The sequence below is a fragment of the Ascaphus truei genome, chromosome 4 (assembly GCF_040206685.1).
Source record: "Ascaphus truei isolate aAscTru1 chromosome 4, aAscTru1.hap1, whole genome shotgun sequence".
Taxonomy (NCBI): domain Eukaryota; kingdom Metazoa; phylum Chordata; class Amphibia; order Anura; family Ascaphidae; genus Ascaphus; species Ascaphus truei.
The window spans coordinates 388886100-388904675 of NC_134486.1; the positions used below are offsets into that span (position 1 = coordinate 388886100).

The 18576-nt window shown below is 45.5% G+C and overlaps 1 protein-coding gene across 2 annotated transcripts in view; it reads left to right on the forward strand.

Moving 5' to 3' along the window:
* The window catches only part of SUPT3H (SPT3 homolog, SAGA and STAGA complex component), a 577858-nt gene that overhangs the window by 20651 nt on the left and 538631 nt on the right, over positions 1–18576 (forward strand). Inside the window, exons 1-2 of one of the 2 annotated variants that reach the window (XM_075598553.1) lie at positions 4690–4821; positions 11436–11536. The exons of the other annotated variant lie outside the window; for it this stretch is intronic. The gene's annotated coding sequence lies outside the window, so the exon portion shown is untranslated. Of the gene's footprint in view, positions 1–4689; positions 4822–11435; positions 11537–18576 lie in introns of those variants that run through there. 2 annotated transcript variants of the gene reach the window in all.

The following is an 18576-nucleotide window of genomic DNA, read 5'->3' on the forward strand; positions in this document are numbered from 1 at the left end:
CAGGCTCGTTAATGTCATCTACCGTATTTTGCACTGGAGCTGAGTTCCCTCTGGGATCGTTCTCAGTGCAATAAGAAATAAGCACCTGAAAATGATAAAAGGGAGAATGTAACTTCTAGCACGGATCCTGCATTCCTGTATCATGTCTGATCTCCGTGCCAGCAAATTAAATAAATTGGACCCAGAAATCTCTTATTATCTCCGCATTCCGCGCAGGCTATTTCTGTGGATACAGAGCGCGTCAACTAAAAAAAACAAATAAACAAAGCACAGGGCTGTGAACACCAAGATACCGGTGGGTGACCGTGTAGTTGTAATGTTGGAGAGCGAAACAATTGACTAAACTGTGCTGTGTGTCTCCTGATAGATCTATGACTTGTCTATAAGGGGACTCAGCCTTATACTGCACATGTATACTGTATTTCCCTTCAGGTCATAATGCTTTACATTTGCCTCGTTAAGCCATCCTTATATGATTGGCAAAGTGAGCAGACCCTGCAGGGCAGGGGTGGGTGACTCCAGTCCTCAAGGGCCACTAACTGGTCAGCTTTTCAGGATATCCCTGCTTCAGCACAGGTGGCTCATTCGATGCAGAGATATCCTTAAAACCACCCCTTTTGGTGGCCCTTGAGGACTGGAGTTGCCCCGCCCTGCTGTAGGGACTCAGTGATTGCAGAAAATGCAGTGTGTTGTTGTTGTTGTGTGTCAGTAGAAGCAGGTGTACCTGTTGTGTGTGTGGATGCTCAAGTTCTTAGCTGGGACGGATGTCATGTGACCCTTAAGTGTGACTCGGCCGCGGATTCATACGCGACTCAAAAGGGGCAAATTGTGCAAATTCTCCTCCCCTCTGCATTTTTTTGCTACGTGGGTCTCCCCACATTTCTACCAAAGAATCTCTGGGACATAACACCTGGGTCGCCCCAAAGGCGTCTCCCTAAGGGTGCCGCCGTTTGCTGCTGTTCGGTAATGTTGCAGCAGTTCTATTGCATTCTGAAACGTACCAGCTCTCTCATCCCCTGTATGCTATGTTTCACCTTACCCTACTTATAGGCTGCAAGCTGCTTCAGGCAGGGCCTCTTCTAACGCAACACATTGCGGGCCTATCCTACCTCTTCTGACACCATTTTAATCCTGTCTGTAAATGTTACACATTCCCATAACCATATCCCTAACTGTCCATAAAATGTTTGTAAACTGAATGTATAAACTCTGTTCATTTAATGCAAACCATGCATTGTTATCATTCTGCCTTTTCCTGTCTGCCTCTTGTGTAACAAAATCATTGTATTTAATTTGCGTGGTGCTCAAACGGACTGGAAAGCCTTGCGATGCCCCCTTACCTGCCCCCCTTATTACTTAAAAGAATAAATGACGTTGATGATGATTCGTGACTTCACGCGAAACTTTTGCGCATCCCTACACCTGAACACCACCCCAACGGAATGTGAAGCGTGAGCTACGCGTCGGCTGTGCACGCAAAGTCCGGAGGTGACCATCTCGATGACATACAGGAAATCCGCCGCACCCCCAAGCACTCAGCTGTTACGCCGCCGCAACAAAAATGTCTATCCCCATATACTTTTGCCACGTTCTCGGTCTTATCAGACCTAATGGTGTCCTTTTATCTGTCCTTACCTGCCGCACCCCTCCTCCTTCTGAACAGCAGCATCAAATGACGCAGTGGGTGTCACCAACGTGACGTCACCCAGCGTCACATTGCCATGGTAACGCGACGTCATGACGTAATTTGGCACTGCGGTTCGGAAGGAGGAGGGCGGCAGGTAAAGAGCCGGCAGCAACAGATAAAATGACCCCATTAGGTGACTGAGAACTTGGCAAAAGTATATGGGGGCGGACATTTTTGCCACCCCCAAATTTTGCCACCCTAGGCCTGGTCTAACGGGCCTAATGTGAATTCCGCTACTGCTACAGGTAAAGTACCCTGACATACAGAGGGCTGGATATACCTTATTTTTACACGGCTGGGGACGTACTCGTATCATTTGGCACAGTAGAAGGGACACTTATGAGCACTGCTGGATGGGAAAGGACAAAGAAGCTGGAAAATGTTTGCTCATCCAAAGCCACTCGTCAAATCAGAGGCAGGTCTCCGATACTTAAGGATTAGTACAGGAACGGGACACACCAGCCACATGTTTTAGGGATAATTAACCAGCCAATCACACAGTCACATAAAGAAAAGCGCCCAGAAATTCATTGATTATTCCGAAAATTATGCCTGGCTGGGTTGCCCCCACGAGAGGCTTGGGAAACACGGACGTAGAGGGTTATTCATGAAATGGTGATAGTGCCGATCGGGGCACTATGGCACGGACATGAGCCTTTCCGTGTGACAGTGACCCGACCAGCACTATTGGAGTTAAATGAATAACTCCCATGGAGTGTACCCTGAGGTACCTATCTCTCTCTCTCTTACTCACCATAAGAAGCATAATGAAGGGGAAATCCTACCTAGGACATAAGTGTAATCATTTTTGAAACTTTTAAAAAATGTTATGGGAAAGAAATGCTTTGGAGGTTTTATAGCAGCAATTCTGCTTTCCTTTTTTTAAATATTTTATTTATTTATTTGTGCGTTTGAAGCAGGGGGTTTCTGGCGTTGAATTGAGCTCTGGAGACCCCCTGCTTTCCGAGATACTTACCTCTGTATGGGATGCCGGTCGGTAGCAGCTGTTTGGGGCTATCAAAATGGCTACTTTAAAGCTCCCGCGTCACGCTGCCCAATAGGAAGCCACGACATCATCCCTTGCAGCTTCCTATTGGCCCACGTGGCCAGGACCTTTAAATCTGCAGACCTGCTACCGGCACCCCCTACGGAGGTGAGTGTCTCTGGAATCAGGGGGTCCCCGTAGCTGAAATAAACGGGGTTAAGCTCCGGAGACCCCCTGCTTCAAACCTATTTTTTCTTTAACATGTTTCGCTTCTTTAACAGTCTTTAACAGTCTGACGTGTTTTGGTAAATAGTTTTGGTCCACTTATTAGTCAAACGGACAAAGAAAAGTAGCTGATGTGATTTAATTCAATGTTCCTGACAAGAAGTGATACATTCTGCACAGTATACAAATCAGTAAGTCCGTTAGTTTATGGGTTACTGAATCTTTTTACGGAAGCCAACTGCACTGATAAGTTGTTTAATATATTGTTTTTGACCCACGACATTGAAGAGCCCCTTTCATTCATTTTGAAGCGTGGAAGATGTTTGCTGCTGGCAGATATATTCAGCAACTGTAATTACTGGCAGAGCTGCAGCAATATCTTTGGGTCTCTGTTGTCTACGAGCTGTAGAAGCGGCGTGTTGTTTAAACTGTTTTATTAGGAGCCGCGTTACAATCCAAACCGCACATACCAACATAAGTCAGTTCTGAATGAAAGTGAGGACTTTCAGCCACGTCTCACCTGCTTTACCTGTTTAATGTACGTTTCGGAGTTTCAGATATGTTTGATGTCTTTAGGACCCAACAGCGCAACAACAAGGCACAGCGCGCTGAGCGGGCGGCGCTTGCCGCGGTTACTTACATACATATTTCTATATAAGTCCCTGCTCACGAGGTGCACACACGCTCACCCGCGCTCTGCGCTTATGTAAACAAACAAAAAAATTACTTTCTAGCGCACTCAACTACCAGCAATGCCCCCCCCCCCACCGCGTGCGCACTTAAATGGCAGGACACCAGGCGCTCATGCTTGGAGCGCTCAGCGCCAGCGGGGACTCAGCCACTCAGCTCCCTACAGTATGTGGGTGAAGATGTCATACTGAGGATGCAACAGTGATGACAATGTTTCAGTGATCGGGCCTGAAAGGTAGTTTGGAACAGGTGCTGTTATTTACAGTATTTCTCCCAGACAGACATCTACCAAATTATTTCAATGGGACGAAGAGGAAAAGCAAAAAAAAACGTAAATGTGGTTTATTTCAAAGAACTGAAATGACCAAGCCAGTTATTCATTAAACTACGCTAGCTGCAAACATTTTATCTCGTACTGCTCTTTCCTGAATGATTTTCTTAAATCATTAGGAGTTATTCTTTGCCTGTGGGTGGAAAGGGCCGCCATTTTTAACACCCGCACCAATCTAAAAATTGCACAGCGTCCTACAATGAAACACAAAGGTAAAAAGCACTACAAAGCTTTATTGAAAGGTGACACCAACACACGTGTATGTTTTAAATTAGACAAGAAGGGGGGCTACTTTTCCACACCGATTAATTTCATTTATCTTGTGTGTCAACAAAATAAGATCTTGATTTAAAATAAATAAATAAATAAAACCCTTTATAAATGTGTTGCAGGATCTCTGGCAGGTTATAAGCTGAGTTTTGTCTCTGCACATACATCTTGGGAAGCTGCATCATAACCTGCACTAAACCTCTGGCTGTTCCATAAGCACAGGAATGCGTGACCTTGGAAAACATTAGACCTTATTTTTTTGGTGTGTGTGTGTGTGTGTGTGTGTGTGTGTGTGTGTGTGTGTGTGTGTGTGTGTGTGTGTTTGCCTCTTTGCCTCTTTGTTATGTGACAAGGGTTGTAGACGCGGGGTTTCTCTCTTCCCCTTTTATTCCGCTCGCCTTCCCTTCGCAGAGCGCCCTGCGGCGCACCGAGCGTGCAGCCACTGAGCACGCCCTGACAGCGCCGCTTCCTCTCTCCTCCTCCCGCCCCCTGAAGCGCACGGAGCGGGAAGTCCCCGGGAATCCTCGCCCCGGACCGCACTGGGACCGCGCACTGGGGCCGCACTGGTTTCATTTGCACGGCTAGACGGCAAACTGTTTCTTCTTCTTCTTCCCATCGCTGTCTGAGCCTCGAGTGAGTCACGTGTAAAAATAAAACTTATGTACGAGACGCTCACAGCCGGGGTCATTTAACTCCTTCGGTGCCGGAGCATCGTGAAACCAGCGGCGAAAGCGCGTGAAATCTACCGCGGTCCTGATAAGTGCAGATGGCTATTTGTTAACTGATGAGCCTTTACGTGGGAAAGCGTTGTTATTGGGGTTTTTTTTTTTTTTTTGCATTCGTCATTATTATTAATGATGATAATATTTGTGTGTAACTTTAAATGTGTCAAGTGTCAGCATATTCTGGAGGGCAGTAGATGTGGGTGAGAGGCAATAACGCCGCAGTATATGCACAATACCACGTTTAACCTTTAATGAGGCTAAAAAGGACGCCTCTTCCGTGCAGCTTATAGGATCTGCAAACGTATGTAACGCATCTGTTGTTTATTCTCTCTTATTTGTATGGCGGCAACATATTCCGCCGCGCAGTAGACAGTGAGAGGGAGGGCAATGGCTTTGTGTAATATGAATGTACTTTGTGTAATATGAATGGTAACAGACACTTAGACAATAGGAGGGAGATCTCTGCCCCAAGAGGAGCTTACAATCTAAAAGGAGCGAAGTGAAGACACAAGGAAGAGTGTATTATAGTGGGGTTTTGTTTTATAGATGTTTTAAATAGACCATAGAGAAGGTGTAACATGGCTGAGTGCTTTTACTTTATAGCATATGCATACAATGTTAGTAACATAGATAACAACTTTAAACTACAATAATTAAGACATTCAGGCATAAAAAAAAGAGCATAGCATGCATTTGTACTGGCCACTTTTTGATGGCTGAGATGGTGGTATACAGCACTGTTCCATGCTATGCAAATATCAGTACCAAAATAAGCATGGTTATTTGGGGGAGAAGGAAAGGGGGAAAGGTGCAAAGGTGTGAAGTGATTTAAATATACACGTTAACTCCATATTATCTAAAGCTCCACATGACTGTACAGATTGTTTTACTGTGACAGCCAATTAAAATATTAAATGTGAGCACATTCACATGTCTCAGACTGGTCTGCAACCCTGCCTTTTCCTATTATCTATTAGCATACAGTGCATACAGGAGCTCTGGGAAATGACATGCAAATGAATACAGTGTCACCTTTTGCTTCTTATACATTGTAACATGGACCCCTATAAGATGATGCCTGCCGTATTACACAGCTTTTCAGCACAGCCTGCGTTAAGTGTATACCCAGTAAAACTAGCTGTTTCAACCTATTGCGTCTCATCAGCATGAAGCTAGTTATGTTGGCTTTGCAAATAGAAGCTGGGATAGGTTTCAACCACACCTCAAATCAGTTATGGTGGGTAAAAAAGTGACAAAACCCCTCCACCGTATAGCATACAGCAAATAAAAAAATCACTTGTCAGCACATTTACATGTCTCAGACAGGTCTACATCCCTGCGTTTCACTGTTATTTCCTAGCATATAGTACTTGCACTGCAGCAAAGGATTCTGGGAAACGAAATGCAAATGACCTAAATGACTGACCTAATTTTAATGTAAATGTTATCCCCAGCGTGTTAGGTGATTATGCTTTACCGTAGCTGATAACCAATGTATATTTATGATGTTCCTTTAACCCTTTGGGTGCCCTTCAGCTACTACGTTATGGGGTTGGGTACTCTAGGGCCCCCTATGACGTCACAAAGGTCCCACTCGGTTTTCTAGGGGAGAAAACCTTCCGCCTGTAAGGACCCCTTCCGTTCCATCATTAGCGATGGAGCGACCACTTCGGAGAAGCGATTATGTGATCGCGAGTGCCGGAGGGGCCGTGGCACCCTGGCAGGTCATCAACAGGCCCCACGTATAGTGATATGTTCCATTTCAGGAGCAAACTCGCAAACAAGCTTCTATCTCCATGCTGCCTTCACTCTTCCAAACTCACATATATTAGCGCACACAGACAAAATCTCCATCAGTGGAGCTGTGGCTTGCGGATGGTTATCCTGCCAGTGCTTCTCCCTCATCTATTCAACAGCAACCTACCTGTATGTACTGTATGTCCTTCAGGACCGGCTTGGAAATTTGCGGGTCCCAGTGCAGTGTGTGTGCAGGGCCTATTCCCTTCCCCAGAGACCCTTCCTGTGGGGCGGTTGCGGCGAGCCTGGAAGGTCCTGACATGGAACTTGGGCCCCACCAGAAATTGGGCCCGAATTTCATGATCAGCTCCTGAGTGGGCTCGCTTTGTCGCTGCACAGATAGGGTCCCGGGGAAGAGCACAGGGCCTCGGTAACCAGTGTGAACCGATGGGACGCCATCAAGCCGGCTCTGCTGTCCTTAATGCAGATATGCAAACAATAATAATAAAATAATTGTCAAGTACAATTGCTCTCAAACTGTTTTCTTAACTGCGCCCGCTCGATTTTCATCCCTGTCTAAGGCCGTGTCCATAGATGGACAGGCCGTGCTGAGGCGTGCGGACACTCCGCGCTGAGCCCCTGCATCCTCAATGAGGATGCCTTGAGAGGGGGCTCACGCGAGCGTCCGCAGGCGTGCGGAGGAGTTGGAGGTTTCAGCCGAGCGCCATGCTGTTTTTCAGCGCGCTGTCGGCTGAAACCCTCCAATGAGAGTGGGGCTGCGTCAACGTCACGGCGCCGTGACGTCGGTGACGTCGACGTCAGTGCGTCGCGGGCGATTGGCCCAGCGACGTCACTGCCCCGCCTCCCTACCGTCTCCCCCCACCTCCGATCGCGGACGATGGCTCGCCTGTATGGGCATGAAATCGCCCAGCTTCTGCAGGCGAGCCTCAGCGTCCGCTCGCCTCAGCACGGCTCCCCCCCTCTATGGCCCGGGCCTTAGCATATCTATTAGAAAACCATAATGATGACATTGACATATTGGATGGCATAACCAGACATTAAAAAAGTTAGGATGGTTAAAAAAACAAACCCTCCACCGTGCAGTATACAGTAAATAAAAATACTACTTGTGGTGCATTTGCATGCCTCAAGATATGTCGTAGAACTAGATTGGTCATCACTCGAGTCTAGGCGCAAAGTTTACCTTTCCTGTCTTGCCTTCAAATACTTTCTGGGCAAGCTACCCGACTACCTGAACAAGCTCCTCACACCGACCACATGCCTGATGTACATTACTTCCGTGGGCTCCTGATGTGGTGAATGGCTTTGCCTCCTGATTGAAACGCTTGCCTTGTCACTGCTTGGGAAGCACAGTCAGATTTATACAAAGCTACTTGTTTGTTAGGAGACGGGGGGGGGGGGAGGGCTGACACTGAACTATGTCATGTTGAAATAATCTGTGACTCAATTTGGACATCTGAATTCATTTTTGCAGAGTATGGCAAACAGCTGGATCCTAATTCAAAGCTAAAACAACCACAGTACGTTAACTCGTTGGGAAGACGGCCATAGGTCTTGCCTTGCCAAGTTAATCATATCTATTGTATAGTAGCTTCAGATTCAACGTTATTGCAACCGCTGGCGCGCATCGGCGGGTCATACACAACGCGGCACTGGGAGAAGGAACCATTGTTTGGACTCAGCCGCATGCAAGAAGGGGACAGGGCTACTGCGATAGTCCACCCACCGGAGCTTGCCATATCTGCCTATTAAATGGTGGGGAGGTGTTATCACGCATGGCTGAGCAATGCATTAAATGCATTACTGGTTTCATAAAAATTTCCCCCCAAATAACACTGCGTTATAAATAAATACTGCATGACTGCATATTTGTATCGGGCTAAACCCTATAAATATAGTACTGTATGAGTACAGTAGACAGTGTAGCAAGTTTATTTTAGAGGAGGAGAACATACCACTGAAACCACTTCCAAATATAAAATGATTATTTCAATATTGGTCTATGTTGGGTGGTGAAGTATTTAAAAAATATATTTTCTAGGTTGTTGTTTTTTTTGAAGATGGTGAGTATTTCCATAAAGTCCCTTCTGTCCCCTTTTCTGCTTTTTATCGCAGGCCAGAGTACATGCTAAAGAGGATTTGGGGGAAACATGTTTAATGTAATGAGTGTGGATTCTGCATTTCTACTCATTTATTTGGTTAAATTGTTTTATATGAGAACATTATGTCGATTTTATTCTCAAGTATGTCCATGGAGAATCCTTTAGAAGCTTTGATTACAAAATGTGTACAACAACTGTTAGAATGTATAGAACATCAGATATCAAATGAAATTCACAATAATCCCATGGGATCCCAACTCCCAACCGGTGTGTAAAGGTAAAGATCTAAAAAAGAAGAAGAGCAAACCTATCATTCCCAAGTGACCCAGTTCAAATGCTTGAAAAAAAAATCTGCTTTCCTGGATCAAAAGGGCTTATTGTTGTTGTTGTTGACTTACAGGGAACGTGGGTGATGTGTCAACACAAAACCAGCTTGTCTTGATGGCTTTGACCATTTTCTGCTTGCGTTTGACTCCTTGAGAAAGCGCCACTTAGATGCGAAACGCGTGGGAGTTTTTGACTTGGATTACTACTATTCAGTATATGAAGAACTTTATATTTTTTCATATACCGGGTTCCCGTGCTATTTCCGGGTTTGTTCCTGCGCTGTATTTTTCTTCTATTCGCGTTCCACAGGTGACAGAGGTTTGCAAGGAAAGTTAGTCCTGGTGAATTTTGTCTTATGCTAGGAAAAGCTGAAAAAATTACGCAGAATTTGACATTGCCTGTTATAATATGTGCATTATAAGCTCATGCTTAAAGTCGAAGCTACCATACAAATGATGCCATCTGCGTATATTTTTCTCCACAATTTCCTTATACATCATCCCTATTGTAGCGCACCTCTTTCTGTCCTGGCGTCTTTCATTTACATGTACTGTATAGCAAACATAGAATATTCTTGTGCACTCCTTTCATAGGTTTTTTAATAGTCCCATGACACGTCTGACCGGTGGTCTCATCTCGAGGGGGCCCCCTGCCCGGCCCTGTAGGATACTGTAGAAGAAGAGAATGGCAGTAAACACGAAATCCAGGGGGAGCATAGGGAGAAACAAAGACAAAAAACTAAGTGCAGCAGAATAGCTATAGGGAAGTAATGATTCCAGATATCTTGGCTCTTATGAAGTGACTACTTACAAGATGTAAGAGTCAAAACAACAGGGTTGACTCAATGGTCAGTGGTAGATGCGTGATAAAGTTGTCATAAAGGTGGTTCGGGTACTCCAGGAGGGTATGGTCCAATGACAAGAGAAAAAACAAACTGGCATAGCGCAGATCAACCAAGGTATAAAAATGTTTATCTAAATAAAAAATAACACTCACAATATATCAGATAAAATCGGGCATGTCACACTACAATAGTGTTAAAGAGGATATCAACAGCCAGCTGGCTCACCATCCCGCAACTCTCCGCATTCGTCTGTCTCTGCCTTGGATCAGCTGCGACACTGCACAGCTCGGCGTCTGACATCAGATCCGGTTTCGTCACTGGGTGAGGGCTGGATCTTCTGGAACTCCTCATCCGACAGCTCCGCAAGGAAAGACTCCCACTCAACGCGTTTCGCTACGTAATCACATCGGCTTCGTCAGGTTGATCTGCGCTATGCCAGTTTGTTTTTTCTCTTGTCATTGGACCATACCCTCCTGAGTACCCGAACCACCTTGATGACAACTTTATCACACATCTACCACTGACCATTGAGTCAACCCTGTTGTTTTGACTCTTACATCTTGTAAGTAGTCACTTCATAAGAGCCAAGATATCTGGAATCATTACTTCCCTATAGCTATTCTGCTGCACTTAGTTTTTTGTCTTTGTTTCTCCCTATGCTCCCCCTGGATTTCGTGTTTACTGCTGTTACCATTGGGGAAGAGTGAAGACTACCCCTCCCAGTGGGTTTTGAGCAGGGGGTGAAACCGTTTATTTATTCATCTTTTTGCACTTATAAGAGTTTAAATTTGGTTCACTTATTTACAGTGTTCACCCCTTTTATTTGTTTGCGCCTGTTTTCACTATACAACTACATGAAGAAGAGAATGGCTACACCTTTTTTTGTAGCCAATACAAGTATACCAGTTTTATGTATTATAATTATTGTTATTATCTCTATGAATGGTGTCTTCAGGGATTTTTAAATGCTTATATCCCACTATACTTTATTCCAAATGTTTTTATGTAATTTGGAAGCTAATTGGAAGTGATTATCAATAAATTTTGGTCACTATAAATAAGAGACCTCTGTAGGAGGTGTAATCACACTCATGCCCTGAGGAAGCAAAAAAAGACTTTGTGAAACGCGTAGGGCGATTTTCAGATAGACGAGTGCACCCTAAAGACTAATCAGCTGCTACAGCCCCCTGCATGTTCTCTGCAAGCGGAGAGTCAGCCCGGCGAAACCCGGAAGTAACAGCCGCGCACACATGCACGCGATCTGGCGCTAAGCTGAAGTGTGAGGGGGTCTCATCCAGGAAGACAGGCAGTGGAGGTAGCGGAGAAAAAAGAGATACAAACACCGAAATTGTTTGTTTATGTGGGTATGTGCTTGTTGATAGCCCCCCAAGAATGTGAGTGGGAACTGTTCCCGTTTTTACTTCTATTCATTTGAATAAAATAATCTGCACCATCAAAGGGGTGTGTGTGTGCTCTTCTAACCCCCTGCAGTGCATTATTCTTCACACTGTCAGAGTTGGGAATACTCTTGAAGAAGAAGCACCTACCCCTGATCGACAAACTGGCATTCACCTACAAATAGGATTTTTAGGGTAATGTATAATTTTTTAAGAATTTATCATTTTTAATAATAATTTTGGACTGGCCAGATTGCATTGGTATTTTTTTGTGCACCATTAGCGCTTTTTGTTTTTGGTACATCGGATTTGGCAGAAAATTATTCCTTATTATGCCATTGCCGACGTTACGGCTGCTCACGGGAAGCCTTTCTGAAGGCAGCTACTGCGTCCGAAGTGACCATTCTCGTCTTCTACAGTTACCTTTAGTTCACATCCCGGAGAAGTGTCCAATGACCGTGACTATCCTATCTACACTGCACCACAGAGAGGGTCTCCACACCACAGAGAGGGTCTCCACACCACAGAGAGGGTCTCCACACCACAGAGAGCGTTTCCACACCACAGAGAGGGTCTCCACACCACAGAGAGCGTCTCCACACCACAGAGAGGGTCTCCACACCACAGAGAGGGTCTCCACACCACAGAGAGGGTCTCCACACCACAGAGAGCGTTTCCACACCACAGAGAGCATCTCCACACCACAGAGAGCGTCTCCACACCACAGAGAGCGTCTCCACACCACAGAGAGCGTCTCCACACCACAGAGAGCGTTTCCACACCACAGAGAGCGTCTCCACACCACAGAGAGCGTCTCCACACCACAGAGAGGGTCTCCACACCACAGAGAGCGTCTCCACACCACAGAGAGCGTCTCCACACCACAGAGAGGGTCTCCACACCACAGAGAGCGTCTCCACACCACAGAGAGCGTCTCCACACCACAGAGAGGGTCTCCACACCACAGAGAGCGTCTCCACACCACAGCTCCAAATATTCGTTGGAATCTGCGGATCTAGGAATATTACTCCCGTTATTGCACGACGACGCTTTATCACCAGCGCAAGGTTTTTACGCACCATTGCTTGCAGCTCCTTGTGCGTCACGTGATGTCACACGATAACTAAAGTAATCACGCCTGCTACATCTGCAAGCATCTGCATCCTTTGTTTCTACAATCCTGCTTGCATAGATATTATTGTTTGGGGGAAACAATGGGGTCAAAGGAAGGTTTTGCGTCTGAGCTGTAAGCATTTAGAAATGGGCGTTTAACACAAAGCAGCTGCAATTACTTTAATGTAGTATGTATTTATATATTATACATGTAAATAATCAACACATCCATTTTTATTAGCACAGCATGTGTAAAGGGGTCTGCCATAACGAATATGTCGGATTGACATTTTTGGGACCAACATTTTGGAAAGAGTTGACAAGAGCTAATAGAATATAAGAAATCTCTGGAAAGGGGTGATTAGGTGCGGACGTTTCTCTCCGGCCGTTCAGCCATTAAGGGACAGTTGGCCACGGCCATTTAGTTGTGACTGTTTTGGCTGCAGCTAGAAGACAATTAGCGTTAGGTTTTTATGGTAAGGGGCTAGGGAACGTCAAACGTCCGCAGCTGAATGCTCGCGTTGAATGGTCGCGGCTATAGAGCCGCGGCTAATTGTCCTAGGCGCAGTAATCTTATTAAGAGTTGGCATTGAATCTCCTTGTTGAGCGGCATTAAATGCACTGAAACTTCTGCTGCCTTAAGATTTCTATCCCGCATGTTCTATTTTGTTCTCGTTAGCTATAGGCTGAAATAAATGTGCTTTCTGCATCTGGAGGTGGAGTGTGTCCTTTTTTTTTGCTTCTGCTTCTCCACCACTTGAGTGGACAGATAGACCTTGTATTACCCTGTAGGTTCTCTGTGGTCTGAAGAGCTGTGTGAGGTCCTCCTGACTTTGTGTTACCAAAGACACTGTAAAAACCCTTAGAACTTGGTAAAAAAAAAAAAAAAAAACCTCTAAAATGTCTCTGGTCGGCCCTGAACACATTATTTGATTGGATGTGAATGTTAACTGCATTATGATCAAAGCAGAGTTAGCACAGCCATGTTTTCATATTTTCATTCTACTAATTCCATTTAAATGGCAGTGAATGATTTCATTTATAAGATAGTTCTGCAGTTATTTTAAGTTTTCAGAAAGCTCTCTGTTATGCGATGTACTATTTGATATTTCTATTTGCTGGTCCAGACTGCCGGTCTGCATTCAGCAAGTTTAATTTGTCTGGGATGAAATAACTTAAAGATGTTTTGACTTGGGCTTGATTAGAGAGAAACATATATTGGTTAATTAAAGTCTTCTATAGTTTGGGATGGTGTTGTCCTGTATTCCGATTAAAATTAACCGTTTGAGTTTTGCCAGGTGTGTCCAAAACGATTGGCATGGTATTTATATAAATAAGTTATTTTACATAACTTTGCTTATAGACTTCATACTGAATGCTGGCATGTAATCGGTTTGAAGGTATACAATCCTTGTAAAAATATATATTGACATTTACAATGTAAAAGGTGAAGAATGTGGATATTTGGTATTTTTTTTGTAGCGATCCAACTTACGCAGGAAAAAATGCAGAGGAGCACAGTGTATATGTTGAAAGGTAACACATTACCCTTTAAGACGTTTCTAAGTGGGAAACTCACAAATTCCATGTCTGCCATATCTGTAGCGGGGCAATGTGTACCTGCTCACAAAAGACAGACTTAGACCGCGCTTATAGTGCCGGCAACGGCAACGCGACGTCGCGGCAAAACAAATGTGCGTGGCGGCACAGTCGAGATCGCTGGAAGCCAAGTCAATTTGATCTTTCCAGCGACCGTAGCGTGACGTCACCGTTGCGTCGCTGTTGCCGGCGACGGCACTACAAGTGCAGCCTTAGATAGTCCGAACGTTTAGCTTTCTATCCAAATGAGAGAAGCAGAACCAATATGCCGTGAAGCCGTTTTCCCATCTTTGGGGATGAACGTCGCTTTAATCTTTGTGAGCGGGAGGAAGAGAAGGTTCCGCAGCACGGTGCGACCGACAGGGGCCCTCTGGCCCACCTACTCGCCCCATTTACACAACAACATATTTGGCTCTGTCAGGTTTAAAGGAGAGGTTCCCCTCCTGCACATGCGCAACCTGCAGTGGTAAGTACCTGGAGAACGAGGGGGTCCCGCATGAGGGGGTCCCCGCAGCTAAATCCTGCGTTTCAGCTCCGAGGCACATCCATGTAAAAAATAACGGGGGGGTCAACAAAAATGTTTTTGTAGGGTGAACGGAAACTTTAAGACTTTATTTAGGTTCTTTAGCAGCGCTGACCAACTCCAGTCCTCAAGAGACACCAACAGGCCAGGTATTGGGGATATCCCTGCTTCTGCACAGGTGGCTCAATCAGTGGCTCAGTCATTTTGACTGAGCCACCTGTGCTGAAGCAGGGATATCCTTCAAATCTGACCTGTTGGTGGCCCTTGAGGACTAGAGTTGGCCGCCCCTGTAACATAGTCTTCTGTTGTGGCCATAGCAAGTACATTTGTATACTGTATTTGCTTGTAGAGCACAGTTCCCCCCATAAAATCTATTGGGCTGGAGGATGTTAAACCAAGATGGCCTGATCAGTTCCTAGTAATCACGAAAGGGTAGTCACCCTGTTATCTGTAGGATATTAGATTTTATCACACTACAAAGGAAGTTTGAATGGATAAAGATGTAATAAGAGAATTCCGTCTCCCCACAATACTGTATGCTGTATTTTATATTGGTCTACACACATCCAGTCGTCCAAAATATTATATACTCTGTTATGTTATATTTGTATGTAGTTGGAAGGAAATCCAAAATGCAGAAAAAACGGAGCACAGCGTTTTCCAAAGAATCTGGGGCTAAGCAATAATGATGATTTAAAAATAACTTTTACTAAAGGGTTGACAACATGGAGGTGTACAAATGTACCTCTGACGCGTTTCGCACTGCAATAGCGCTTTATCAAAGAGTATCATGTATTTGTATGTGGTTGTATCATACTGAGAGGGGTAGAAGGCACTAGATATACACAGCGCTGATCAGCATTATTAAAACAAAAGGGGGATCTATCAAGGTAAAAGTGGGGTCATTCTAGGGCAAAAAAATCTAAACCATGTCGAACAAAGATAGAATCAAATAGAATATTTTTAATACACATGGAGCAATGCTTTTGTCCCAGAATTGCACAGGTATTGCCTTGATGCATATGTCCCGGGTTTTGGGGCATGGCTGCTAGAGGTGAGCTAAACGGTAGGAAAGTGGCTCGTCAACAGACGTATGCAGCTGTGCTCTGCCCTGGAGCTGATTACGAAGGCCTAGCAGTGCTGAAGAGGAGACCGCCAGTTCCAATTTAGGCTGAGTCCCCGCTGGCGCTGAGCGCGCTGGCGCTCAAAGCATGTGAGCCGGGTGTCCTGTGTCTGCTCGCGCGCCCGCGGGGGGGGAGGAGAGGGGGGCGGCATTGCCGAAAGGTTTGGCGAGCGGGAAAGTTAAAAAAAATGTATCTAAGCGCCGAGCGTGTGTGCACGCGCATACTCACGCGCGCATCGCGTGAGCGGGTTCTTGCATATATATATATTTATATATTTATGTGTAAGTCACCTCGCCAAGCACCGCCCGCTCCGCGCAGCCTTGCAGAACATTCAGCAGTGCTGGAATTGGAAGAGCAATGCAGGCCTGTACAACAGTCATTCTACAGTCAGGATCCACTTGGGGATGTTGTAGCAAAAGGGGACATCGGATTATGTTATTTGAAATGTTGGTATCTATGAATAAAGCAACATCTCATACATGTAATCATATTTGAGTATATTTAGTTATAGTTTATTTTACATGTATATCTAGCTATATCTAGTCTCCTTAGCAATTTGTAACTCATACAAAATGCAAGATAAAACCTCCAGCTGTGACACGGCACTAACTGCACTAGATTTCTTGATTCTCAGGTCCTGCTATAGATTCCTTGTTAAATCTGCTAACCCCTGCCTGGATTCTTCCTATTACATCCTTTCATGGTGTTTTTATTTAATCTGCCTGTCTACCTGCACCCCTTCAAGTTACTCTCAGCCGTTTGCTTCAGTCTGTGATGTGCTAATCAGATTGTTCAGCTGACCAGCCCAAGTGACATTTTAGCAATATAAAGTCACACTCATGGGGTTATTCTGTATCCTCCGATCGGGCTGTTTTTGGATGAAATTCCCCATTGACTCCAATAGGGAATTTCATACGATTGGCTACTGCGGCTGAGAAAGAATAAGCCCCTAAGTCTGGGCAAGGCAGTTTGCCAGGGGTAGGCAGTGTTCCCATTTCTAAGTGTGAACACTTTAAGTGTAGTTCCAGTTACACAGGAGTTGGAATACTGTCTACACAGCTACATGAGCATAAGGCCTGGGACCCGCTGCGCCCGGCGGCGCGGGCGGCTGCACGAGCTTTCCCCACCAGCAGGGGAATCCTCCCGAGCCGGTCCCGGTCCCCCCTGGCTGCACAGCTCACTACACGCTGTGACGCGTCAGCCGCTAGGGGATTCAAGAGAATTGTAATCCCAAGCGGCGACGCGTCACGTGGTGTGGCTGTGAGCCAATGAGGAGGGGAGGCTTCGGGAGGAGGAGAGGCTTCGGGGAGCGGGGAGGAGTTTGGAGGGAAAGTAGCGTGAGTGCCTGTCTGTGTGTGTGTGTTGCTTGTGATTACTTCCATCAGCAGCTCCAGCCCAAGCCCGTGGAGGGAGGGAGGGGGGGGAGAGTAGCGGGTCCCTCTGCTCAAGCCACGCCCCCCCTCCCGCTCAAGCCTCCCACTCCCGTCCGGCTCCCGCTCCCTACAGACCGCATATCGCGGTCTGTGTATGTCAGCGCCCCGCCTGTCTGCAGTGCGGGAGCGCTGACGGAGGGAGCGGGGCCTTAGCCTAACACTACATATCCTTCTGTGAGCTGCCTCCTCTAGCGCAAAAACCTATACTTATTTCCCCCTATACATATTTACTCCTATACTTGTTGTTATCCTGCACCATTACCCTTCCGCCACTTTCACCTACCACAGCCTCTCTCAAAACTTCCTCTTATATTCTCATAACCATGACACCTGCTCTTACCCGACCATCCCCTCATCCAAAATGTTCACCTACTTTCTCTTCCTTTAACCTGTGTACCTCACAACTCTCCCCTGAGCTACGGTAACACAAGATAACACAGCGAGGCTGCGTGTTGAGTTGTTGGAGAAGGATGTGGAGGGAGACGACATCTGATTCACATGTTTTATTTCAATTAAAGCCCATTTGTGGGTTTTTTTTTAGAAACGGTTATTTGGAGAGAAAAAAGAAAAATCAAAGTGTGACCAGCTTTTTATATATTTGTGGATTTTAGCCTAGATCAAGAGTGAATGAAACAAAAAAGGTACAGTCCAGCTTTTGCCAAACTAGTAGTTTACTATTTAGAAGAAATGCTAATTTATAGATAATAAATCATGCCTTTGAATATGATGGACAGATTATTGCATTGTTGAACACTCCAACTTAAAGGCATATAATAAAATTCCACTTGTGATCACATTCACATGCCTCAGACAGGTCTGCAGCCTGGCCTATCGCCAATATCGCTTAGCAAACAATGCTTCCACTGCAGCCAGAGATTCTGGGAAATGACATGCAAATGAGCATGTCCATTTTAACATGGGACCCCTATAAGCTGATGCCTGCTGCATTAGGCCTTGGCCATGTTTGGCGCTTGCTCGCTCTCGCTTGCTGCCGCTCGCTCTACCTGGAGCTTTTTGCTGTCCTTACAGAGGAGACAGCAAGCGCTTGGGAGGCGGGTATCACTGTGTGTGTTGGTAGCTGTCAGTGTGTGTGTCACTGGGGAACGTGTGTGTGTGTGTGTGTGTGTGTGTGTGTGTGTGTGTGTGTGTGTGTGTGTGTGTGTGTGTGTGTGTGTGTGTGTATTATATAATATTTTAAAAATTAAAAAAAAAAGACATGTTGTGAGAATAAATTATTTATTAACATTGTGCAACTTTGATAAATATATTCACGCACACACACACGCGCACACACGCATACACATACACACACACACACACACACACAATGCACACACACATGCACACACATATACATACACACACACACACGCGCACACACGCATACACATACACACACACACACATGCATACACACACACACACACACACACACACACGCAC